The sequence below is a fragment of the Corvus cornix genome, chromosome 3, assembly GCF_000738735.6.
Source record: "Corvus cornix cornix isolate S_Up_H32 chromosome 3, ASM73873v5, whole genome shotgun sequence".
Lineage (NCBI taxonomy): Eukaryota > Metazoa > Chordata > Aves > Passeriformes > Corvidae > Corvus > Corvus cornix.
Window position 1 is genome coordinate 77,729,632 of NC_047056.1, and position 27,031 is coordinate 77,756,662.

The 27,031-nt window shown below is 43.1% G+C and overlaps 1 long non-coding RNA gene across 1 annotated transcript; it reads right to left on the reverse strand.

Annotated features, from left to right (window-relative positions):
- Positions 1 to 2,100: 2,100 nt before the first annotated feature.
- LOC109144726 lies at positions 2,101 to 16,473 on the reverse strand. Its single transcript, XR_002045640.1, has 5 exons — positions 16,373 to 16,473; positions 15,918 to 16,093; positions 9,126 to 9,240; positions 5,837 to 5,928; positions 2,101 to 2,318 (listed from the first exon to the last, which is right to left on the reverse strand). It is a non-coding gene; the product is annotated as an uncharacterized LOC109144726 (long non-coding RNA).
- Positions 16,474 to 27,031: the final 10,558 nt, after the last annotated feature.

Below are 27,031 nucleotides of genomic sequence, written 5' to 3' on the forward strand. Positions count from 1 at the left end.
TTTGTCAGTACTCCCCTTCTGACTTGCATAAAGACATCCACGCACTTGAGAACCATTTCTTTTTACAGATGGATGGAGAGGAGCACATCATAGAATCACAGAATCATTAAGGTTGGAAACAACCTGGTGGACGACAGCACCAGCGATGCCCTTGTGGCCAAGAAGGCACGTGGTGTCCTGGGGTGCATTAGAAAAAGTATTGCAGGTTTAGGGAAGTGATTCTTCCTCTGTACTCAGTCCTGAAGAGGCCACATCTGGAGTGCTGTGTCCAGTTCTGGGCTCCTAGTACAAAAGAGACCTGGAGCTCCTGGAGCAGGTCCAGTGGAGGGCAATGAAGATGATGATGGGACTGGAGCATCTCTCTTACGAGGAAAGGCTGAGGGAGCTGGGCCTGTTTATCTTGGCAAAGAGGTGGCTAAGAATGGATCTCATCACTGTCTATCAGTATGTGAGGGAGGGTGTCAGAGGATGTTTCCAGGCTCTTCTTGGTGCTGCCAAGCAATAGGGCAGGAGGCAATGGGCAGAAACTGATGCACAGGAAGTTCCACCTGAACATGAGGAAGAGCTTCCTTAACTGTGTAGGTGGACATGCACTAGAACAGATTGCCCAGAGAAATTGTGGAGTCTTCTCCACTGGAGACACTCAAAAGATGTTTGGACACAATCATGAGTAGCATGGTCTAGGAGACCTTTGGAGGTTGGCCCAGGTGACCCACTGTTGTACCTTCCAACCTTACCTGTTCTGTGAATCCGCTAGCACTGATGTGCAGCCTGGTGGAAATGCAATGGTCGTCTCTTTTCCTGGTCATGCTTTTCCCTCACACTGATACTGAACAGGAAAAGCAATAGAGCAACTATATATAGACTGCTCTCCTGTGGTAATTAGGCAAAGGACCAAGTGGTGACTTGCATTCAAATAACCTATGGGCTTATTAGCATGTGCAATGGAACAAAGTCTTAGTTTATAGCAGAAAATTAGAAAAAAATTCCTAGCTATAGGCATCTTGAAGATTATATAATCTTTATATTTTCTCTGTTCAGAGGGTGGTGAGGCACTGGAGAAGATTGCCCAGAGAAGTTGTGGGTGCCCCATTCCTGGCAGTGTTCAAGGCCAGGCTGGATGGAGCTCTGAACAACCTGGTCTAGTGAAAGGTGTCCCTGCCTGTGGCAAGGGGGTTGCATCTTGATGATCTTTAAAGTCTTTTCCAGCCCAAACCATTCTATGATGAGGTGGATATGCCTAAGAGCTCTGTCTGGCTCTATTCCTCTGCTTTCTCAGAGTAGCAGTGTGGACTTCACAACTGTGGCCACCTTTGAGTGATGTGCAAAGCCACATGACTGACCTGGTAGCTCCTGCAGTGTGAAAAGAGGGGTGGCCAAAAAGGTGCTTAAGAAAAGGAGGTGAGCCCTTCATACAGCTTTGCTGCTGTATCTACACAGTAGGTGCTTTAGACTACTCAGACGCCCTTCCAAAAACAGGCAAAGTTACAAAGATTAGGCTAAAGGAAGGAATGAATCATCCTATCATTTGGGGATATCCGTATTTGCCAAGCCACCACTGTGGAAGTATTCCTGTGAGCATTTTTGTTCCCCAAGGTCCCAGGGGAGCCTGTCTATGCCTGTCACTGGAGGTGTCCCTGTACAGATGTCTCCAAAAAGTTAAACCTGGTATGTACGAATCAGATTCTTATTCGAGTTTCTTACATGACCTTCATCATCAGCAAAGTGGTTGGGCACTGCTGGGAATTGTTCATGAGGTAGGAGATGCAGCCAATTCAGCTCATCCTCTGAGGGCTGCCTGGGGCTGTGGGGCTGCTGGGAAGAAGCTGCTTCTGAAAGGAAAGTGCTCGGATGCGACCTCAGAAGAGGAGTCAGTGCCAGGAGCCGTTTTGGTCAGTGCAGCTGGGCTTTGCACCAGAGCGCAGTGCCATGGCTGAGGTTACAGGGCTGGTGGTGAGAAGCAGGGCTGCTGCTTTTCATCAGCAGCCTTTAGCCACTGCTCCAAGTGTCCCTGAGTTCTGGCAGACACCAAAACTGCTGTGAAGTGTGAGATTTACAGTGATGATTTTACGCTTATCCAAAACCCTCGTTCCAAAGAGATGGCTGAGGAGGGATTTGGTTTATTTTTTGGGGGGAAGAAAAAAAAAATTGGGGTGAGAGTCATTGAGTGCGCTGTATCCCACATCTCAGGATCCGGGAAGTATGCCTGTAGCCTTGGCACAAGCCCTTCTCTGAGTGTGCTGCCAAAGGAGCCATGTGGTGAAACAAGTGGTGAAGACTTTCATGGTTTCTTCCCTAAGTGCTCTGAGTTCTCAGACCTGAAAGGAAAAAGAGGAAAAAGCCTTAACAATGCAGCTGGGGAGTTTAATGTATCTGGCTTTTGATAATTTTGCGTATTCTGCCATGATCCCCTCAAAAAGTGCTAGAGGTCAAACTGAGTTTTCCATCTCAGCTGCTTTAATTCAGTGGGTTTAGGACTATGTAACCTGCACCTCCTGGGCAAACCTCAGTCTTCACCTGGCCTTCACAGCTGAATTTCCCCTCCATAAAGCAGAACTTTTTATCCAAATATTCCTGGAGCAGGACCTCAGGTAAAGAACTTGATTTCTTTTTAATAAAATCCTATTGTGATAAATCACAAAAGGTGCAAAAAGTGATGAACATTAAGAATCTAACTTGGTTTTAATTGTCTGAAAACTCAGATTTTGGTGATTTTTTTCCTTCCGGTGCCCAGTCTCAGAGCGAGAAAATATGCAAATATAACCAGTTGCACACAGCTTTTCTGTACTCTATCCAGCTCCTGCAAGTTTAGTCTCTGTCAGTGAGGTTCAGTGGGGGGTGTGGAGCACAAGTCTTATGAGGAGCAGCTGACGGAACTGGGGTTGTTTAGCCTGGAGAAAAGGAGGCTCATGGGGAACCTTATCGTTCTCTACAACTTGCTGAAAAGGAGGGTGTAGCCAGGTAGGGTTCAGCCTCTTCTCCCATGTAATAAGAGGAAACTCCCTCAAGTTTTGCCAGGAGAGGCTTAGATTGGAAATTTCTTCACCAAAAGGGTTGTCAAGCATTAGAACAGGCTGCTCAGAGAAGTGGCTGAGTCCCCATCCCTGGAGGTATTTAAAAGCATGTGGTGCTTAGGGACATGGCTTAATGTTGGATTTGGCAGTGCTGGGTTAATGATTGGTCTTGATCTTTGACATCTTTTCCAATTTAAGTGATTCTATGATTCTGTGATTCTATGTACAGAGTTTAGATAGTTGCAAAAGAAAGTAATAAATATAATTTTAGAGAAGATGGTTCTGGGGAGGTTTAGCCCTTACTTGATTTATTTGGGGGCAGATTTCATAACAAGTGAGCCATTTTCAGAAGATCTTTATCAGGGAGAACATCAAATTGATGGCAGAACAGCACATGCAAGAGTAAGAAGAGGGTATGTTCTTCCCCATTTCACAGGAAAGTCTCATCAATATCACAGCAGCAGCTGCAATGACAAAGTCTCTTATGAATGTTATATAGTGATCAGTAACTTGCTGCTTAATGTTTGTTCTTTTCTGTTGGCTTCTTGCACCACAAGACAGCATTTCTCACAATTTCTTATTCCCTCCCCACCAAAGAAAACATAATAGAATAAATTGAACCTGTTAATTAATTAATACTAGTAAACACTAATTAAACTAATAAATTAAGTCTATTAATTAATATTTAAGAAATATTACTTTTGAAACACTTGGTAAAACAAAAGAACTGTCCATACTAGCAGTGCAATACCATATTATCTGTAGCAGCCCTTTGTTAGCCAGTGCTGCTGTGTCCCAAGAGCCCTATTTGCTTGCAGGATGGATGAGCCAAATGGTTTTAAGTGTGCTTAAAAGAAGTTTAAAAGTGCTGACTTCTTATGTTCTGGTTCAGTGTCCCTCCTGCTGTGTAATGGACAACTGTGCAGTAGCTCTAAAATACGCCTTAAATACAGAAGCATTCAGGCGAGGCATTTATTCATCTGTATTCAAGCCACCACAGCAGCACACTACATTTTGAAGTTTTTGCAAGATCATCACAACAGATTTCTCAAATCTCAATGCTATTGACTCCATCGTCTGCTCTGTGGTCCAGCCTGAGCACGTCAAGAGAAGAAAAGTGGCCGCCTCCTTGAGCTAGTCAAAAATTGAATGCAACATCAGTGTTATTGTAGTCAGTTGCATAAAATATTGCTGTACAGTACAGCAATGAATTGCAGGCGATGCTGTTCCCTTATTAACTTGGCATAAATTCAAATCCCTTAAGAATTAGATGATGAACACTAAGCACTTTGAGCCCTCCTGAACATTTATGATTTAGTGGCTGGTATTTACTTGGACTGATATTCCCCATGGTATCAGCTGAGATCTGATCGTTGTTCTGTGAGTGATGATAACACACTAATGCCAGCTCCCCTTTCTTTCACGCACAGCAGAGGTCAAAAATTTTCAACACGACTGTAAGCTGTGACTCTGGGGATCTTTTTAGCTTTGGTCTGAAGAGATGTGGGAAAGAAAACTACAGTTTCTCTTTACTTACAAGAGCTGAGGGGGATTCTCAGGTTTGGAAAGCCTACTTCAGTGTATCAGGGCAGCAGTGAATGAAAGATGTTCCTGCTGCTGTGAGCTTAAAGATACACAGCCTCCTTCATAACAAGGATCAGATTGTAGAGGGATGGTGCTGTCTCTACTCGGTGGCTATTCTTCCCGTACCAACCATTTTCCCAGAGCTCAGCCTTGGAGAAGGTAGCTGGAGGGCTGGTAGAAATATTCACAAAGACACTTCCTCCCACTTGCTTCACAGGCAAGGGAGACACGTATTCCTCCACAGTAAATCAAGCTGTGAGCCTAATTCAGGGTCCTGAAATGGATGGTGCAGAACACAGGTCTCTCTGCCTTACAAGTGAGGCTACACAGGTGGATACAGGAGAGGTTACTCTCAGATGCCTTTAGCATTTGTGAATACCACAAGGACTCCCCAGTCATCAGCATCTTCCAGTGTGGAAAATCAGAGATGATACCTACACTCATTTTGACCCATCTGTTTTGTTTCTGCTGCTGAACTCTAAAATCTTTTAATAGCCAAGTATATAATTGACCAGCACTTCTCATACTATGAGTGCATAGCATAACTTGCCCTGTTATTTGGACCAAGGCTAATGTTTAATGTATAATAGCCACTTTTATTTAATTACCCCTAGAATTAGTATTATCAAGGGCAGCACAGGCCATGTGTAACCTTTGTGTGTCTGCAGACAGGCTGCAGGAGGACCTGTGACACACAGAGGAGTCTCAGAGCCACCACAACTCTTTGCCTCAGAGAGCAGCAGGGTTGTTAACTCGTGGCAGTGATTTTGCAAGGTTTATGCCTACAATCCAGGCTAACATCTCTAATTCATTCTGTGATTGCCACTCAGCAGACAAATTATTGGCGTGAGTCATTGTCAACTCCTACTAAATAAACCAGTGAACTAGAGATGAAAGGCTCTGTGTCCAAGTTGTTTTCATTAATTGCACTGTGGGGCAAGGGTAGATTTAATTTCAAGGATGGGAATATTAACCTCAATTCCTTTTCCTTAATTGAGTGTGGAGAAACAAGAGGCGTAAGCAAGGGAAGCAGAGAACAAGGACATGGGTCATTAGCACTGTCATCTGGTCTCACAGGCAGTAGCGCCTTGTAAAAAATGTCATTGCAGCAACCAGGAGGCAAAAGCTTGTTTGGCAATGCACAGAGTATAAATAATAAGGAAATTTATATTGGTGATTGAATTTTTGTCATTTAGATGTACAAGTCTCAGCACAGGCTTATAACAATAAACAGGTACCTAGATCCCATCTTGCAATTATTCATAGGGTAAAGACACCAGCGAAGTCCCGCAGAACCATCTCCATGGGTGATGCTGGCTCCATGCGAAGCCTTTAAGGGGAAAAGAAGTGGTCATTAGGCCTACTTTTAATACAGATATGTAACATTGCAGAGCATTTCTCACCTGAAGACTTCAAATCACTTTCCAAAAAACCATGATTACAGGAAAATAAAGGCCCAAGGGAGCACAGCTGACCTTCCAGAAGGGAATAAGTATTTGGGAATAAGTTTCATGTTTCCTGTTGTCATTCCAATAATGTACGTGGTGGGCTCCAGTGATTCTGTCACTGAATAATTATCAGTTAAGCAGCACAGTTCAGGAGAGGTTCCTGGATCTAGCCAAGCTAGATCCAGGAAAAATTCTTTTAGTTAGCAAGAATTGGGTATTTTTTTAATTACTCACCTATTTGAGTTGATTAAGCTGATGCAAATGGAAATAAACCAATTACATACCAGGTCAGCTGTTGTTGTGAAAGTGGGATAGCAGTGAATGAACGGGTACATCTTTTGGATATGCATAGCAGGGCGATGAATTTACACCTCAGTATGAGATAAGGTGTCTCCTACATATAAAAGGCTTTAATAAAAGACCATGAATTTTGGGCTTGCTACAAACTAGCTGACTGTGCCTAATCTTGTTCAGGATCATAACTGTTAATGAAATAAAAAACCTAAGAGACAGCTTTCTGGTAATGCCTCAATGAACTTTATAGTTCAAGGACAGAGTAAAATATTCTAAACCAAACACATTGTTACTTGTTAAAAATCCTGCAAAACAATTTTAAAGTTAAGGTATCATTTTTTGTTGATAGAAGATGTTAACAGAGATCTATTTATGTTATACAGTTCATGATCGTTGGTTGGTACAAGTGACTGTACTTAATTATATTTAAATGCTGTGCAGTTAGGAAAGAATGTGCCTAAAGCTCTATCTCCACATGCAGTGCTCATAAGAAGAAAGAATTTCTCACCAAGCTCAAATTCTTTCTTCTCTGCTATTTAGAACACATGAAATATAACATCATCTTTCTTTTACAAATCTAGCAGTGATTGCAAAGCTGTAAATAAAAATGCAATTCTTTCTTGTGATGCCCATGAGTGAGCAAACCAAAATTCAATAAGCAAATGTCTCACTTACATCTGCAGAAAACCTTTAGGGCTCTACAGAACAGTAAATTGTGGGAGTCTCTTGACTTAGCTCAGTTACACTGGGCTTCCTGGAGGCCAATCATTTTGACAGAACTGTGGCCTACTTGGCTTGAGAAACCAGGCCAAACTCCCTTTACTTGGAAAAACGTAAAAATGAAATATTAATGCCAGAGTTTCTTGCAATCATCCAAAGCACACAGGGAATTCAGGAAGGTAGAGCTGGAACCCAGCACACTACGGAATGGCACTGTTCTGTGTTTACTCTCAGTGTATCATTGCTGTTCAGTGAAGATCTGATTTATCATCTCTTGCTGGGAGAGCTGACCTCTCCTGGAAGACATCTCTGTGTCCTGCAGGTTTCTGTGAGTGCTCATCTTGGGGTTCTGTTATCCATCCTTGGGACTCCTGGCCAGGGAGCCAGCCAAGGCTGATGCCTATCCAGTGGAGCATGCCCGCCACTTGTGCCACCTATACCCTAATCCATGATTGAAAGGATCAGACAATTTTTTGATCAATGTCTTCTTCATGCCCAGCTCTGCTTTCTTTTTCCCGTATTCTTCATGTTCTATTTCCTCATATTCTTCGCTGAAGCTTAGCTGAGGACAGAGGCCTTACATCATCCTCTACCTGTAATCTCTGTAAGACTGGATATGGGCACACATGAGTTTTAAACTACCTAATCATTGACCTTATTTGCCAATAGATAGAAATAAATATATGATGGACACACATTAGCCTCTCAATTCAGGCAAAGTGAAAAAGAAAAATGTGCTATTCCTTTTTAATTGAGCCCACTAGTAGACAAAAGCAGTACTTTTTCACTATGTAACTGATCATAAGTGCAAGTAGTTTTTCTGCAAAATTTCTCGGTGTCAGCTTTGCAGGAGCCAAGACGCAGCATTTACGCTGGATCTGCAAGAAATTGCAATAAATTTGAAAAAATTAATTAAACAATACTGAGACTGCCAGCAGGGGCTAAATTACATCATGCTATAACCTGGATTTCCTGGAGATGAGAGACTTCTCCTGAAGGAGGGGTGAGCAGCAGGAGAAAGCCCTTTTTCTGAGCTATACTGCTCACAGAGCCCTTCAAACCATGGCATTCTGCTCTGTAACTGTGATGAGACCCTGAGTAATGACCTGTGGATGGAGAAATTATGCCAAATAGCCCTCATAATCTCTTTTGTGCAAGGCAGTTTTTTCCCTTGCATTAACATGCCAGAGCACTGAGGCCTTCATACTTACTAAGACTTTTTGTCTTGCCATTTCCCACAGAGCAGTGAATTTTGTACTACTGAAAGCTGTGATTATGCAAAAATATGGCCTTTTTTTCCCCCCCCTTGCCCCTGGAGGAATGTCACTGCTCTGCAAAGAGAACCCGGCAGGCTTGGTAACTTAAAAATTTGATTGCCAATGAGCAAGTCTTCAGTTGTGTGCACATTTCATTTCAACGCAGTGGCCTGGGAACATTCTCAAGCTAATTAAAATACACTAAGTAGTCAGCTGGTGGTGCTGAAAGCTGCTTTACTGCTTGGAAATGGGAATTGCAGTGGTTTCCTCCTTATGGTCTGGAATTGTTGGGAAGGAGCGTCACGTGGAGCCTGTTCAATGCACAAAACCTCTTTAATGGGTGCAAAATGGTTTTGGGGTTTTTTGTGTCTGAAATCAGACATTGCTAATAATGTAAGAGCAAGGAAAAATGTGCTCTTGGGGAGAGGCCGGACTTTGCCGCTACTACAAAGAGCCTACTTAAAATCTAGTCTGACCTTGATTGCAACTGGACAGGCTTGAACTCAAAAAAAAGTTGGATTATAGCCATTAAGAAGCAGTAATCTCAGAGGTATCTGAAATTAACCTGTATTTATTTTAATAAATACCTTGTGTGTTTCTTTTGGTTTAGAATTTTCCACATTTAAAAAACCCAAACCACAGTACAGTACCAAAGTCACAAAGATGAATCACTAGAGTAGCCTTTGAAATGATCAGAGGATGCTTGCAGTATTTGCAGCAGCTGGCAAAGAGCAAAAGAACAAGTGCAGGGCTCTCCTCCTCCATCGTAAGCCCTGGTGTAAGCCTCCATATCCGTAGTGGCTGCTTACCTTTAACCCTGGAAAGTTCAAAAAGCGCTTGCTGAAGTCCAGCTTCTGTTTCAGCAGTGGGCAGGGCTCTTTAGAAGGCAGACGTGGGGCTTTTGCACCATTCTCATCCTGTTACCTGGCATAAAAGATGCAGATGAATCACTTGGAGGTGAACCATCTCTGCATTTAACTACATGCTCCCTCTGACTATCTTTTTGCAGCACTGCAACCTCTTTAAACTTACCAGAGATTTATTGGAGCATGATAGAGAGAAAAATGAGGTGTGTTTTTGCATTTCCTTCTGCCAGATGAGCACAAAGTCTTACAGTCACCTACAGAAACTGGAAGGGCGGAAAAGTGAATTTTCCTTTTCTCATTGCAATTTAAAGAAAGTATATGGAAACTATTTTGGTGGATCTGCAATCTGTATCTTATTTAAAATTAAAATTGTCCATTGAATAAATTTCCATTTACTCTAGCAGAGCTCTGGTGATTTACATCAGTTAAGAATCAGTTCATCATTTCCTTTAAAGCTACTTATATCATTCTGTGGTTATGAGCACTCTACAGAGCATTTAGGCTGCATTTTTAAAAAGTAGAAACCCTCAGCAAGCTTCCTCTTGCAAATACAAGTTTGAAGTGATATTTCACCATGAAAACATGGTTAATTTTCCTCTTCCAGAGATTTTAGTGAGGTTTAGATCTATTTTAGATGCAGTGATCTGTTTAATAACATGAAAATGTTTCATCCTGTTGGTCTCTGTGTCAGTGTTTTCTTTATATTATGTTTTAGAAAAAAGTATTATGACAAACCTTTCTATTTAAACTCAGCATGTTAAACAAGGCTTTCCTGAAGTTCTGATGTAACATCAATTATTTAATAAGCTTGGAGCTTACAACTTAGCTAAAGGTTATCATCTATAATAGATACATCTGCTTGTGTTTTCCTCAAAGGCGTGCATTTTGACCTTTTTTCTATACAAAAGACTAAACTGTTTCTGTGTCTGTACAAACCACGATGACACCGTGGTTTTCCCTCTAGAGTCTGCACTGCTTGCTTTACATGATTTTGAATTTAAAAAAAAAAAAAATTGCAGCAAGTTTATGCCAGAAAATAAATGCAAACACTGCTGTATTCTCTTGAACATCATTGAACTATGATGTAAAGATTTATATTAAAACCAATTTTGCACACTGTCAGACTGCACCACTCTACATTCTTCAGCACAATGTTCCTGTCAGAGCAATTAAACTTTTCTAGCAAATGAGACCACTTCTAATGAGACAAAACTTTCTCAAAGAACCAGATGACGTGGGGATCTGGCCTCCATGCTCAACAGAGTGTTTGGCACCCTGAAACCTACATTTCACTGAAGCCATTGGGACTTGCATTCCTAAAAGATCAAGTTGCTTTTGAAGATGAGTGCCGTTGGCCAAACCATTTTTATCTGGAATAACAGTCCCATTAAAAAAAATCAGGTCTTTTGGCAAATGTATCAGCAAGCCAGGGCCACATTATTATTACTTCTTCTGTGGTCATTGGTGCCCCTGGACTTGGGGTGACACAGACCACAGAAATTTGTCACCTAACTTTCCAGATACAAGAGTGGGAATTGCTGAAAGTGGTCCAGTGATCCCACAGCCAGGCACTGGGAATGGGCCCCAATCGCCATCAGTGGCCAGAGGGATCAATCGTCCAAGTGCATACATTTATTCTTTTTAAATGGGACAAAGGCTCTTAAATCATTGGATGTATGTAAAATTTTTTTGCCTGGTCCTACCAGAATTACAATTTCAAAGACATATAGAGGAGTTTTATGTCTGTAATGATAACCCAGAGCTGCTTACTTAATTTAGTATTTGAGGATATTTTTAGTCACAACCCACCCCTTTTTCATAACATGAAAAGGAACTTCCCCACTGGGAAGAAAATTTCCTAAACTGGTGCTCAGTGCTGTGCTATTTTGGAGTTAGATTTTGCATGTGGTCAGCTGAGATGTTTCTCTGGTTTACTCCAAAAGGAAGAAATAGCCAAGGCTTCGTGGAAGAATTCTCTTTGTTCCTTCCATGCACCTATACTGAAGCACGTAGGAAACATTAGTCAATCTATTATTTTTAAAGAAAGATTGTTTAAACCATATTGCCTGGAAGCACTTTAACTCTAGACTACTGGAAAATGTTTTCTAGAACCTCTTACTCACTAAGAATCATTTAATTTTTCGAAATCTAGTCCATTTTCAAGTAATTTTCTACAACAAATGGGACCAGCTCAATCTGTTCTTCACATTTTGGTAATTTAAAAGGACATAACTGAATTTTATTTTAATGGTAATTGCAAACTCATGCAGAAAATGTAAATGCACCCTTCCCGATTAGCTTGCAGCATAAACCACGGCTTCTATTAATGTATTCCAATTTGTAATTCTTTGCACAGTATGAGATTTGAAAGCTGTGATTAAAATTAATTAGGTTAAGTAAAGTTTATCCCCCCTGAGCACTGCTATTTGAAGAAAGAAATAGTAAAACACTAGCTGCATCTGGCACCACAGGAGGCTAAAACATCACGAGGCGTAGCAGCGTTGCTTTTTCAGAAGAGTTGCTTATGCTGCTTTTCTTGGCGAACCTTAAGCACAGTGTTTCCTCCTCTAAAAGCCAATTTGGAGCTGTTGAGTTGCACTTTGCCTCTTTAAATGCTCTGGAGCTACAACATCTGTATGAGCATCTGACAAACCAATTTTTTTAATACAGTGGTTTATGCTAATTTGCAAGTGTCATCATCCCTACCAAGCTAGCTAGGCATTAGAGTGCCACCCCATTGCCATGGGAAACAAGCCTCACAAATTTAAGATGCAGTAGAAATGTTGTCCTGAAGGAGGTCCCAAAGTTTCTGCTTGCTGGTGTGTTTGGTTGTTCTTGGAGGTGTTTTTGCCAAATCCCTTTTAATGTATTTTCTTCCAGAGAAAAAGTATTTGGGTAAAAAGGACCATAAGTGTTGGGAACATTGAGCTTTCTGTGATGGAAAGACCTTTTTGAAAGAAAAGACAGTCATACCTGATCCTCCCATTCTGGTCCAGAGACAAGGACACTGGTTGGAAACACTGTGTAACTTGTCTGTGTGCACCATTTTATACTCTGATTTTTCTCACTCTCGAAGTAGCAGCCAATACCTCAAAATCTGGTCTTTTGCCATTCTCTATTCCTTCAGAGCAACTCATTAACTAATTGAGCAATCCTTCATCAGGTGAAGCCTTTTGCAATCAGCATCTGTCACAGCCAAAATCCTGTATTAGTTACTGGGTATTGAATATGCTTGACCTAATAACCAGGTCCGTGCCAGAAGCAGGAAGGTATTTTTGGAGACTGATGCCATTGGTGACTCAAGATGAAGCCTTCATGCCTCTCTGATGAAGACAGGCTGTTCCCATCAGGGGAAGGTAAGGGCACTGTGCCAGATGACAACTCCTGAAAATGTTTTGCCCTGCCAGTCAGTGCTCCCTTTGCCTTCTCTTACAGATGGATCTCATTAGAAGCTGTTCCAGTGGAGCACTTCCAGCTCCTGTGAGCCATGCTCCCATGCCTGAAGTCCCTTTGTGTTTGTGTTTTTACCAGGATGCAGCTCAGAAATTCAGTCAGATGGGAGAGTGAGGAATGATAGAAGATGCATCCCTGCAGAGGGAGAAGCACAATGGGCTTAGCCCACAGCACCCACCACACACCCCAGCAGAGAGCAGAGGGGCACATTGGCACAGGGGTGTCTCCCAAGTTAAGCCAGTTCAAAACTGGATAAAAATTTTAGAGGAATTAGAACATTGAAATCTAAAGCCCACTCCAGGTCAGCAGTGAAGTCTGAGAGGAAGCTTTCACATAGCTATCTCTGATTCTGCTGTGGCATCTGATTAGGAAAGAAATGGAAATTAATTTTGCTGTTGTTACTGTTGTTCTAGTCCAATATTAAAAAGGATGGCAATAACAAAAGTTGTGGTGTCTTTCTCACCCAAACAACTTCACTCTCTCACATATTTCATTGCCTGAAGTCAGGCACTGTGCAGAAAACTCAGTCCTGGTGAAAGCCTAAGGCCAAGCTGCCACACATGATGGAAAAGCCACCACAAGCTGGCACCCAAGGAAAAATTGCTTGTTTCTGTTACTTTGATGTGACAGTTGAAAAAGAAGAAATGGGAAATCCTGTTAAAATCAAAATGCATTACACTGCCTTCCTGACAGCAATTTCTGAGCAACAATTTCTTACTCTTTATGGTCTTTCTGGGTTAGAAAGAAAGACCAGAGAATATACAGATGTGTAACCCTTTAGCTATGCAGCTGCCTGAGATGGTGAAAGCACTGCCACTGGGGTGGTAAACAGAAGGGACTGGAAAAAAGACAACTTTGCAATACTGTGTAAAGCCACAGGCTCCACAAGGCGATTCATGGTTTCCCAGGCTCACAAGGAAGCTCTGCAATCCCCAGGTCTATCATTCTTTCAACTCAGGCCAGGGAGTTACACCCAGTAATTTTTGGTGCAGGCCTGTAATTTACCTGAGCTACTGCTCTGTGCTTTAGCCAAAATGGCAGGGGGAATGGAGGGAGTATTGTCAGCCTTGGCACAACAGTAATTCTGTACTGAGGAGACGTCAGGAGGCTGCGGGGCCCATCAGATGCGCTGCCTCTGGGGTGGGTGCGATGGTGAGGCAGCTCAGGAGGGCTGTAGCTGGCCAAGGTCTGCCAGTCCCCTTTGAAGGATCTTCATCCTACTCACCAGTGAGGGTCTTGTTGCACCCTCCTTTCCTTGGGGCTGCTGTCACAGGAACAGAGCAGGTCTGAGTCTGGCATTCAGTCAACAGCAAGGAAGAGACAATACATAAGCCAGAAGCCACTTGACTTGCTAGGGACAAAGTTCTACTTTCATTTTTCAATCCTGCTCCTTCTAGCTGTCCCTTCATCCTTTTTTATCTCCCTGCACTGATTCTTCTCTTCCCACCCTTCTGCTCCTCACCCCCACTCCAGCCAACACAGGATGACCAGCTTGGGTTTGCTGGTTTATTGGAGGAATCTGAGAGCAGGGGGAGGAAAAGACATGGTCATTACAGAAAAAGGAAATAAATAGGACATGATGGCTGGCAGTACTGGAAGCACATGGGTAAGTGAGCCTGGGAGCTATGCATGATGGTGGATAACAATGGGAAAAGGAGAAGCATTGCATTTACATGGGACTTCAGCAGCTGTGAAAGACTCATAGAAGTGCAAAAAGTGAAAGTTAGCATGGTAAGAGGGGTGTCTGCTCCCTAGCATTAATTTACCCTTTCATTTTAGGGAGCATGAGAACGGCCAGTCTGAGCTATTACAAAGATCTCCCAACCCTTTCAGCCTGTCTTTGAAGGGTGCTTAGAGAAACAGGGCATAGCTGATGAGGTCTTTCCGCTGGCAAAATGTCCTGAGCCTGTGTGAGCAGCTTGTGCTTCCCTTGAGCTGGAGGTTGCAGCATAAATCACCACGTTCCACGAACCTTCATAGCTGCTGAAGTACACAATGAAACCGACTGCAAAGCGTCTTGAAAACCGAGATCTTCCCATACAACACTTACTCTAGAGGGCTCCCTTTTGCCATGTACTTAAAGGAAGAAGGCATAACGTGAAGAACTAGGCAGAAAAGGCTTGCGAGAATAATTTTCCCATTCCTCCACAATATTGTTTCAACAATTACATGCTTCCTGTGAGGAGGATCCCTTCATGCACTCCCAGTGCAGAGCTGGCTTTACAAAGCTAGTTCACAAGTTGCTGAGATGACCACTAACCTGCTGCCTTATCCAGTGCCCATACATGAGCTTCTGCTGTGAGCACTTTAAAATTTTGAGGAATTGTTTGTTTGTTGGGGTTTTTTGCTTAATGCCAGAATGGTGTGTTCTGGGGAAAAGCCCATCCTCCAGATAAGAGATCTGAAGAAAGGACGTGACCAGCTGCCATACGGTAGCAGCGTAAACTCTCGCTGACCTGCATGATGTCATGGTCCCGAAGTGCTGGATTAGAGAGGTTACTCTGCATGTGGGACTTTGCATAAGGAGAGGTTAATATGTTTCTGCTGGCCTGGCAAAAATTCATAACAAATCTGCAATTCTGCTTCAAAGATCACCATAAACAATTCAGTGCTCTCGTTAGTGTCTACACCCTGCAAATGTTTAAACCACAAGAAACCACAAACCGCAAGAAACCTGCGAGCTGAATAAACAGCTGCTGCTCCAGACTCCAAATCAAATTTACAATATTCTGCTAATAGACATGCATTTGCATTGCAAAAGCAGATTTCATATTGCCAATATCTATGTCACAATTAAAGTATAGCTGAGCTTTTAGGTGTTTAAATGAATTCATGATAATATACTCAAGAAAATTATGGCTTCCATTAAAATAAAGGAAGCTTTAAAATGTCAAAAGATAAAGTGGCACAGGATGTGGATGTATTAACATCTCAGGTAAATGGGACTCATTAGGTACAATATTTCATACTTTACAATATAAGGTATGCACATAAGAAAAAACTCCCTTGGGCTTTTGCAGCACATGAGCTCTCTAAGTCTTCCCCAGTGCTGTTGCCTGAATTGTTTTAACACAGCAGTTCTGTGTATAATACTATCTGTCCTCACACTGAAGAAAACATCCCCCTTAGTGCTCTTGTCCTTGGATTTGCTTTTGTAGGTGCATACAGAGCAAGCAAAGAGGAGCAGCCATCCAGGGCACATCCACACCCTGAGACTGGCCAGAGGAGCCATGTCAGAAGCAGAGTAGGTATGAGGTGATCCTCCTCTCACCTCACAGTTACCTGGGACCTGTGAATCTCCGAAGAAAGAATGAAGAGTCTGAAGCTCCTTGGTGGGTCTTTCTGGCGTGAGTTTCTCTCAGTACTTCCCCAAATGTGTGACACCTTTTCGATAGGCATGTCAGGGAAGGGCTGGTCTCATGGAAGGTGCACAGCCTTGCCAGTACAGCCCTTGTTTGCTTAGAGGAAAGGAGCAGAGAGCTATTCAGTGAGGAATTGTTTCATCTTCTGGCTGATTCATCATAACAGCTTTGATCAGGCTGATTACATCTACCTTAGTAAATAAAAAGTGCCTGAGACTACTTTCAGAGTCCAACACCCACCCTCTCACAGCACCCAGGTAACCCTGTCCAGCTGTTGCAGTCTGCTAGAAGTACTCCTGGAGTACACCTCAGCACTGAGGAGAGAGTTCTGGTGTGTCAAGACCCTGCTAATTAACCATACAGACTATGACATACCCCTGCTCAGGCCCTGTTCCTCGGCCACTGAAGCTTTGTAGCAGAGCTGTTGTGTCTGACCTTGACAGCAGGAGAGGTTGTAATCCCCACAGCACCTGTGTTAGTCAAAGCTGTGCTTGTGTAAAGGGAAGAGTGCGTCAAACAGGAGAGATGGTAGGTCACAGCAGAGCTCACTGGTTTTCTTAGCAAAACCTGCTGAGCTCTGCAGAAAGGGACAGCAGGAAGTGCCATAGGGGAAGAGAGAAGCTTAGGCCAAAGCAGGAGCTGAAATTCCTGGTCTAGGTCTCAGTGAAGGTGGAGAGACCAGCTAGTGCAAAGACAGATGAAACAGAAGAGGAACATGCACTGGGAAAACTGGGAAAACTCAGCAGCACCCTAATATTTCTGATGTCCACACAACTGGAAAGAGAAAAACACAGCTGGGGAGTAGGTTGAGAGGGGAATAAAGAAACGCCAGGAGCACTGTGAGCAGTTAGGAGCTGGCAGTCTGGAGGTCTGAGGAGAGCTGGGGTGACAGGAGCAGGGAAGTTGGGGTCGCTGGTGAAGCCCTGAGAAGGGTCAGGGGAAGGCTGCCCTGGAAGCAAGGCCAGCAGACAGCCAAGAGGAGAGGCAGGAGTGTGTCCCCTCCATGTCAGGTGGCTGCAGATGGAGGACAGGAGCAGGAGACAGGCAGCTAGGCCACAGGCATGGGGTCACACTGACCTCCCTCTTTCTTTTTGCTGTCTTGTGGGAAGATTTCTTCTACAGGTTTAGTCTATTGAGAGCATTTACTGAGTGATTTTATCAGCAGCCTGGCTGTCAGTGTCCTGCTTAGTGTGTCCACCAGCAGGAGAAGGCACAGCCCATCTCTCACCAAATGCGCTGACACTGTCCCACTGGATGGAGTGTCCCCTGGGAGCATGAGGAGGAGCACAGCCAGAAGCCAGCTCACATATCCTTTAGTAAATCTGTCCGTGTGGATTTCCCTTTCCTTACACATTAAAAGTTCGCATGAAACAGGAACTTGGATCTGAGCTGCCTCCAGCTTTCATCAATTTGAACCACCCTAAATTTTTGCCTTTTCAAAGTTGTCCGCTGCAATTCTGAAATAAAGTGAAGGTCTGAGTCCAGAGCTTCACCTACTTTTTAAAGATTCTCTAACCCAACCTTCACCCTGAAGTCTGGGACTCCCCTGACTTCAGTGTTGATCTTTGCATTGGTCCATCAGACAATACCCTAATAAAAAGTGTCGGCACAAGAAAAACGCTGTAAAGTCGATCTTGGACACAAAGGTTGGTGTTGCAAACGGCCCTACCCTCCCAGCCGTCTTGGGGAGAACTCCATAAGCACAATAGCCGCTAGGTGCCACTATAAGCATGGCTTTATATTTAGAAATAAGATTTTTTTTTAAAAAAACCAAAGTGAACGGTCAAGGTTTGCTAATTGGAAAACAGTGCCTTCAGTTGTAGTGCATTTCCTTTGTACAGGACAGCTTTGCTTTAGAATTGCCATTTCCTGGGCAAATTTTCTGTTACCTCTCTCCATCATGATCACCATCCTCACATACAACATACCAAAATGTACTTGTGTGTAAATGTGAGTACACCTCTGTGTTTTGCCCTTCCTGGGCCATCCTTCTCAGGAACAGCTAAAGTAGAAAATACCTTTGGCATTCTTTCATGCATCTTTCAAAAGCACTCTTCTGGCTTCTGTCAGGGAGACATTCCCGTGTCACCTCAGGCAGAGAAGTGCATTGCAATATCAGCAATGTGCTTTGCTGCACAGCATCATCAGCCCCACGCTCCTGTGCACACTGACCCCATTTCCTACAGGACAGGAAAGGACCACAGCTTAATCAGCTTTCACCCTTATGGCCCAAAGAGCTCTGCCCATTGCAAAATTGGGAATGGCCCAGGATCCTCTGGGTGAAGGAGCCTTTACATTATGAAGAGCAGCACATCCACACAGAAGGCAGGAGAGGTGGGATACACAGGCACCATGCCAAGACCCTGTCACTCCCCAGCCATTCCACATTGTTGTCCCCTCTAGTACTCTGCAGTGCCATGAGTGAGGCAGCCCTATCCCAAGCTGTGCCTCTCTCCACAGAAAGAGGACTTTTTTGCACCCCAGGAGCCTCGTGCTCTGAAGGCATCAACCACATGCCCTCTCCAGCCCCCTGCAGAGGCCACACACCCACCCTCCACCCCAAAGTGCTGAGCAGTCACATCTGATGCTGCCACAAGCAGGACACGTGTGCAGTGTGTCCTGATTAACCTCCTTCCTCCACCGCCTCGCCCAGGGAGACAGTGAAAACAAGACTGGTGGTGAAGGGGAAAGCCTTGCCCCCACACACCCCACGTGACTCCACCCCAAACCCTGAGAGCCTGCAGCAGCAGCCGCTGTGCTCATCTCCGGCATGGCTCAGTGGCCTGGCGCGGGCGTATGTGGGTCATGGCTGTCCTAGGCCAAGCTATCACTCAGTGATCCTGAGGAAAGGAGGTTTTTCTTGCTAGCTGCCAGTGTTGCAAGCTGGAGTCCGAAAATTAAGCAACGATTTCTCAGCCTCAATTAGTCATCTAAGAAACATCTATTTTAAGACTAGACTAACCTCATCTTAGATGTGGAGGCATCCACCATAATAGGTGGATAAATTCATGTAGATCTTGGGGAAAATGCTTCATTTTTAAAATTTCATCACAGTTTCAGATATTCACTATTTACAATTGAAAAGCCAAATGGAAACTCTTACTATTCACTGATGACCCACATCAGGTTTTAGAGCTGTTTTTGAAAAGTAGAAAGGGTATTTGGCCAAGAACTGGTGGTAAATACTGAAGATTTTGATGGGTTTTCCCACTCAATAACTATTTCATTTGAATGCAGAGGAGGTCTGTGGGATTTAGGAAGAAATGTACCGTCCTTACTGGTGTTGTACCTCTGTTTTGTTACCGTGTTTGAGTTAACATAAAGAGAATGGTTTTCTTCTGTTCATTTTCTAGTTATTTTTAAAAAGGAAAGCAGAGTCTTAGAAATGAAGCACTTAAAAAGTTTTCTCTTCTATTTTTACCTGCACAATTGAACACTTTAAATCCAGAGCTTCTTCCCAAAGGACATTAATAAAAACTGACAAATTCAAAAATGGGTAGGGAGAGCATTGGAGATGAGCGCTTGTTGGGCAGACATACAGAAAATGAGAAAAAGCATCAATTCTCATGTGAGTCCTCCCCTTCGGGGCAGTTGCAGACACCAGCAATCCTCATCACATTTGCAATAGGGTTGGTTGCCTGCTTTACCCTCTAGAGATGTGCCTGCTAGAAGTCCCAAACCTTCCCAAACCATTTGCAAATGCTTCTAAGTGGAGCAACTATCTCTATTAAAGCAATGAAAACTAAGTTTCTTTCCCATGCACTCCTGGGATACTCTCTATTTTGGCTCATATTCAGGAAGGCAATTAAATATGTGCTAACTCTATGCTCATGAATAGTCACATTGAAATTTAAAGAATTACACATGCCTAAGTGCTTTCTTGAATGAAGCCCAAAGCTTGTATCCCAAAGAGAGCTAGAAACACCATGGCTGAAAGCCACACACTGCTCTGAAGGCCATGTCAAGGGAGCTACAATTCAGCAGATGCTCCCAGGAGGGTGCGGGGAGTAAAGGAAGGGAGTCCAGATTTATGGATGTTGCAAAAGAAAATTCACCATTTTCCATTTGTAGTCATTGCCCTACCACTCTTGATGAAAGCATATAGTGTTTTTCTTCCATTCCCTGTTTCTCCTTCCCCAACCTGATAGAATTTAACTAAGTAATACCTGATGCTCACTATTTTGCAAATTTCACCTATAGGATCCGTAAGTATTGTGGAGTATATGTGAAGAGGATACAAAGAGGCCCAGGGGAATCTCTGCAAACAAGGCGTAGGAATTTGGTTAGATTGTCACCTACCTCTGTGGCCTTAGCAAAGGCAGGAAAGTCTTTCTCATTTTCCCCAGCTAATGGTAATAATTTCCCAGGAATACGAAGTGAAACTCCTTCAGGACAATTTATTTGTTGTAATCTGTGCTTGCATTGGTATTAATTGTGTCCTCTCCTGGTAGCAGAGCTGCTGTCAAAATAGAGAATCCTTCCTCCCTGGCTGCCATGAGATACAGTGGTTTACACTCTCTTCTGCCAAATGACCTCCACCATGAATGCTAAGTTGCCTACCATGGTAAGTGCCAGCCCCAAACATGCTGATGCAGCCCAGCAGCTCCTGTGTGCTTGGGTTGGGCTGAATTAGTCAATAACCTGAGAGAAATGGGGTTTGCTAGGTATCAAATGTATCCTGACGGTATTACCAAGTGGTTTTCAGTCACTTCCCTTTTTTCTAGATGCTCTGATACCTCCTACTCTGGGCAAAATACAGCAGAATACTGTTTAGCACAAAAGATCAGGTTTTTTCCTTGCAAAGCCACTGTGGACACACTCTACCAGGAGCTGATGAATGATAGTGTCACTGTGAAGGGACACTTGGGTGACAGCTGATAATTTACATATCATTGACTTGGCAGCTTCTCAGGGAAGAGTCACTGAAATCAGAACATCCCCTCCACAGGTGCCAATGGCTGACTCACTTGAACACCACAAATTTCTTGTGTGGCCTCAGACAATGCCCCCAGGCTCCCACCTCATTCCTTTTCTCCATTCCTTTTTGTCCTTTCCATCTGCAATCTCCTCCACTACATCTTGTGCAGGAGGAGGCCTAGTGCCATCAGGCCCTGCTCTTTTGTGGAGATGGTCCAGGCTGCCTAGGGGAAGAGGTCATGCAGAGATGTAAGAGGTTTCAGACAAACCATTCTTTTCAGCTGTGCCAGTTGTTGCCCTTGATTTGCCAGTTTCAAGTCAAGATGCAAAGTCACAGGAAAAAAGGAACCTAATTTTAATTCTTAAGGTTGTTTTGAACCATGATGTATCGTTGATATTTTTTCTGTTTGGCATTTGTCCTTTTTAAATGCAAAGACTTTAGTTTTCTGTTATGCAGAAACATGTTTAGTGGAGTGACTTTTGGTTTCAATTTAGCTAATGGGTGTGAAAAAGAGCACTTTCTTCATTTGGACTCATTCATTCACAGTTAAGAAATCAGTTGGGAGTGGAAGAAGCAGTAAAGCTTATTTCCTCTTCCAGCCTGTGACTAGAAGCAGGTGGGCAAGGCCAAGACATGCTCGTTTTAGAAACATAAAGGATGTGGGTGAGACTTTCCAAACTGCAGCTCAGGGAGGTACCGTTCCCACTTCACACAACTGTCACTAATTTCCAGTGAGATACTTTGGAAAATGCCACAGAGAGCTCATCTCTAAGGACTTATATGTCTTTAAATATCTAGTTCACAGTCACCAGTAGCAGGCTGTCCATTCATTAAAGCACAGTTACTACTTCCCTTATTCAACACATCCTTTAGATGTAGGTACAAAACTTGTTTTGTTGCCTTGCCTATTCAACCTTCCCCGCAAAACACCAGGTACATTTGAAACAGTTGGGGTTTTGTTTATTAATAGAAAATATTGGTTAAATGTCTGATTTGTGTACTTCTTATTGATTTTCCACTTCCACCCATCAACTCCTTGACACTAATAATGGAACTATTAGTTCTAAGAAATGTTGTGTTTTACCTTTATCTGATTCAACACTCGTGTGTCCACACATACAGTCTTGCTCATGATCAGAAAAGTTTGATGTCTCCCCTGCTCAGTCATCTGGTCCTGTGCCTGAGCATGAGAAAGGGTCTCCTGGTTACCTGCCACCCACTACAGCAAGTAAATATTCATGCCCTTTAAGACCTGTCTCTCCAGCGTGGATCACTCACACTCCAAAGGTTTGGGGGGTTTTTTTGCCAGTGCAAAATTTCCTGGAAACCTCTGCAAAAGCGGAACACAAGTGGTGTTCTGGTACCAAATCTAAAATAACTGCAAATGTTTTCTGGAGACTTTGCTGCACTGTGACTTGTCCTTTGCTGAAGTTCCCAAATTATTATCCGATCTGTAACCTAAAACTGGTTTCCGTGAGAAATACTTTCAGTTTGGTTTTTCATTGAGGTCTGAAAATAGGTCTGGCACAAACGTCCTGCCCGTGTTACCAACCACAATTTTTATATATAGCAAGCACTCCTGTGAAATAGATTGATTACAGTTAGCTGACAAGAATTATTTCTACCAGACAGTGAGATCCCCTTGCGAGTGTGGAGACTGTTTCAGAGGAGGTTGCTGTTTTAAGCTTTCTTGAGGTGTGCCCACAAGTCTGTTTATTCTCATGTATCTTATGTGGTCAGGGTGGTGGTGCTGGAGATTTTCATTTCTGAGCAATTTCTTTTAGTTTATTAAATTAATTTAGGTTCAAATGGAGTACTGGGTTTTCGTTTGTGGTGCTGCTTTTCCTGTTACTGTTGTTGTGGTTTACCGTCCACACTGGGGTATTCAAAAACTGCTCTTCAAACTTCACCAAACTTGTTTTGTGATTTGTGTTTTAGCAGTTCTGAGCATTTCTTATTCTCAGGATGCTGGGCATGGGGCCGGTACTCCCTGCAAGAGGAATCACAGGATATACAGTGCTGGGACATCAGTGGAGGCTTGTGGCTTCAGCCAGACTCGTTTCAAGTCCTTGTTGGTCAGGAACTGAGCAGATGTAGAGGTCCGTCCAGACAGGGTTTACAATAGCAGTAAGGCCTTCTTTAACATACAAATGTTGTTAAGGAGTTGCATTTCCAGATTGTCTTCTTCCCTGTATCCTATAGTAGTGCATTTTAATTGCTAAAGCAACTCATGGAGAAGACAAATAAATAATTAAATAAATAAATAAATAAAGGAGAGATAGCAGAGTCTTTCCCAGGCTTAAGCAATGATTTAGAGGATGATGTTAGGCAAGTTTTGGTACTAATTTTCCTATTTGTAAGATAGAGATCTTAAGATTAATCACAGTGGGCCAGTCCCTCAAGGATGTCATGAAGGTTAACTCCTATTAGAAAGTATTCTGAGCTAATCAAAGAAAAGGTTCTACCCACACGAACATAGTGGGAGGCTTGGCATTTCTCTACTCAGCTATAGTGACGACATTTGAGATCGTGACTCCAGTTCCCAAATATGAGCAATACGGGATTTCAGCTGGGGAGGTGGGAGTGAAACGGTGCAAGAGCACTTCAGGAAAGGGATAACTGAGGGCATCATCTGCTCAGATCCTCAATAGTCAACAGAGCAGGACCTCCTCATTTTCCAGTGCGTATTTACATCAGTATACATTTCCTTAGGCTTCAGAAACGTACAGTTTAAACAGCACAAGAAGCACAGAGGAACAGAAAGATGCCCCTCTTTCCTTTGACAGCAGCTCTGCTGTCAAAGTTGTGTACTTGGCAAGGGCAATATATCTGACAAAGTCTGCTCAGATGGTATTTGCAATCACAAAAAGGTCTGCTTGAACAGCGTTACCTCGAGACAGGGTCTGAGCCTCGCTCAGAGAAGCACAGCTGCTTCTGCTGGGAGTCTCTCCAGTGAGGTGTGCACCATGGGGTCACAGCAGCTCTGGAAAAGCTGCTGCAACCCAGCCACAAATGCCCCCAGCTGTGCCCCTTGCCTTGCTCTCATGTCATGTCTCTCGCATCAGTCCTCTCTGCTCCCAGACCTACAGTGTCATGCCAGTAATCCCATGGCCACCCACAGGAGTCCTCAGTTTCCCTTCATCACCTCTCATCCTAAACCCGTTTATTTCTTGCTTGCTTGAAGATGGACCCATCATAGTTGTCTGTAATGATTCTTCTTGCACAGCCCCCCAACTTCTACCACCGTGTCATCTTCTTCACACCCCAGTCACATCCCAGTCAGTTTTCTAGCACTCTCCCACTCCTAAAGACCACTACAAACAGATGAGTAACTCCAAAACTAACTTTGCATTTGTTTTTAATAGAGATGGTGAGTTCCCTGTGTGATAACTTTTGCATGTTATCATCATCTCCATCATTTTTTCCGGTATTCAAAAGCCTTTAATGTTCTTTGCTTTATGCCAAAACAATTTTGCCACTTAACGAAGGGAGGCAGAACCCTGTCAGTTTTCTCAGTTGAAGTTCGGTGCAAAATAAATATTGGAAACCACTAGCATAACCAGTTCTTAATCCTGTGGTAGTCTGCAATATGCTGCAGTGCTCCATGGTCCTTATCATTAGAAAGTGTTTCTGATGGCTAAAATAAATCTTCCTTGCTGCACATTAGGCTTGTTACATGTTGTGCTGTTGCCACTAGGTATGGACATTTTATCACAGTCTTCCTCACAGCTACATTTTATATATTTGAAGACTGTTTCCTTTTTTCCGGAGTAGATACAGTCTCATTTTTCAATTTTTCCCCTGAGTTCACATTTACTAGACCTCTAATCACTCTTGTTGCTTTTGTCTGAGCTTTCTCCAGCATGTTAGTAGGGCAGCTAAATATATCACTGCTCTTCTTTGAGATTCAAATCGGTCTTTATGCTATGAATTATCCCCAGAGCTCCCATAAGCTTGGTTACCAGCCTATTCACCTAAATCCTTTGCTAAACCACCACTTTCTAGGATAAAGCCCCTATTCCTATAGGTAAGCTGCCTTTATTTATCCCTAGCTTCATGGTCTTTCATTTGGCTGTCAAAACATGTACTGTTTAACTGATCTTCCTTTAACAAGTAATCCAGATCAATTTTTCTAGCTGACCTATCCCTAATGCTTCTTCACCAGTTTTTTGTTATCTCCAGATCTTCCCCCAAGACCAGAAAGAAAACCTGTGGGACCCTGAAAGGAACCCAGGGCCACAAACTCTCATTTACAGGCAATATTTAATCTCTTCAGGATGGGCCCTTTTGACTTTGAAGTTCTCATTTATTTTACAGCACCGTGCACAGCACAGTGAAATCACTTCTTACAAAACCCTAAAAGTGTTGTGTCATCTCATTTACCCTTACCAAACCTGGGATTTGCTCAGGAAGCAATAGCAAACCTGCTATGTGGAAGGAACCTACAGCTCTCTTAGGGAGTGACAAAGAGTTTGAGGGAAAAAAAGCTGGTGTGTTGCTTGGAAAAGAAAGAGAAATGTAAAGGCAGGAAAAGTATTAGACATAGGAGGAGTGTATTTGTACTCATTTCATAAAGACACGAATTAAGTAGTGGAACTGACTAACTAAATTGATTGCATCTGGTAAGCATTAACTGAGCATACATTTCTGAACTGTTTGCTGCCTTTTTGATCCCACTGGGTAGTCAGTTTCTGATATTTCCACTGAACCATGTTTAATCATGTTTAGCAATATTTTAGTGATAAGTGATAGCTCCACTTCCAGCCTTTGATGCATATGATTATATTACCTCCTCCTTCAGTGAATGCAAAAATCCACTGGTAACTGGTACTACTGACGTCTGAGGAAGTCAGGGCTGTTATTGTTTCAGTGTTCAGCATGCTGCTGCTGCTGCACCGCTTTGATCCGTGGCCTTACGTGGCTTTTTAAAGCGGAGGAGGGTGGAGGGAGAAGGGTTACTGGGCTTGTAAACATTTCTATTACATCAGATTAGTTTCCCTGCCATGTGCAATCTGCTGGTGTGACTCAGACTTTCACATTTTATAAAGTCAGTTATGTCTACCGGGACTGCAACCATTCTGAGAAATTCTAGATAAATGTGAATTAGTTTTATTCTTATCTTATTACACAATGTACAATTGTACAAAAAAAATGCCCTTTTGTTGACTTTTAGTGCAGATGCGCAACCACTGGCAGATAATGAGAACAACATGTTCCTTGTCTCACCAGCTCTTTTATTCTTTGGCTGAAAGTCTTAACCCAGGTTTAGGACTAATCTGTGCTCATTCAGGGTGTTCTTAGCTGCTCTCCCACCTCTCAACTTTTCTTTTTTTCATTGGAGCTGCACCACGGTGAACTGAGATAGAAGCCACTAAATAGCTGGAGTCATGTTTCTCAGAGTAGATCATTCAACCACTTTTACCCTGGGAAATAGGGCATGTTTTTTGCAGTTGAAAGATCTGGGCAAGACAATTTATTTTTGCCCTTGATTTCATTTAGGGCACCGCCAGTAGCATGGGAAAAGTGATAGTCATTACCAGCACAAATATTAATGTCTCATACGAAATAATCTGGGGCACCACATGTAACATTTTCCCTTCAGGACTTTCTGGGCAGGATTTTCAAACACTCCACAACAGTCCAAGTTTACAATTGCTTTGTTATTTCCCACACATTTTCTTGCCAAATGTTTCCACAGTTGTCTGCTATTCAAATAATGTCTTACTAGAGGGATGATAATTTTCATTGTGTTAGGGAATAGGCAGAGTTCACAGGTTGTTTGCAGATATCTTTAGCAATGGCTGTGATTTCTTCAGCACTGGGGTAAACAAAGAGTGTTTTTCTTTTTGGATGACCTACCTGCCTGCCTCACTAAGGCACATCACCATTTCTAACTTTTCTGGCAACAGTAAATAGGACCCATTCACTAGCCCCAGGCAGAGGAAAAAAGTGCACCACATCCTTGAAGAAAACATGATGATGGTTTGTAGGGAGGCCCCAGATACTCCCCCAGGGTCCTGCAGTGCATCAATGCAGCTCTGCAGCATGGAGAGCCAAAACCCATGTTTTTGGAAAGTGCAGGGTGGGACTCACAGACAAATAAAGACTGTGAGTGA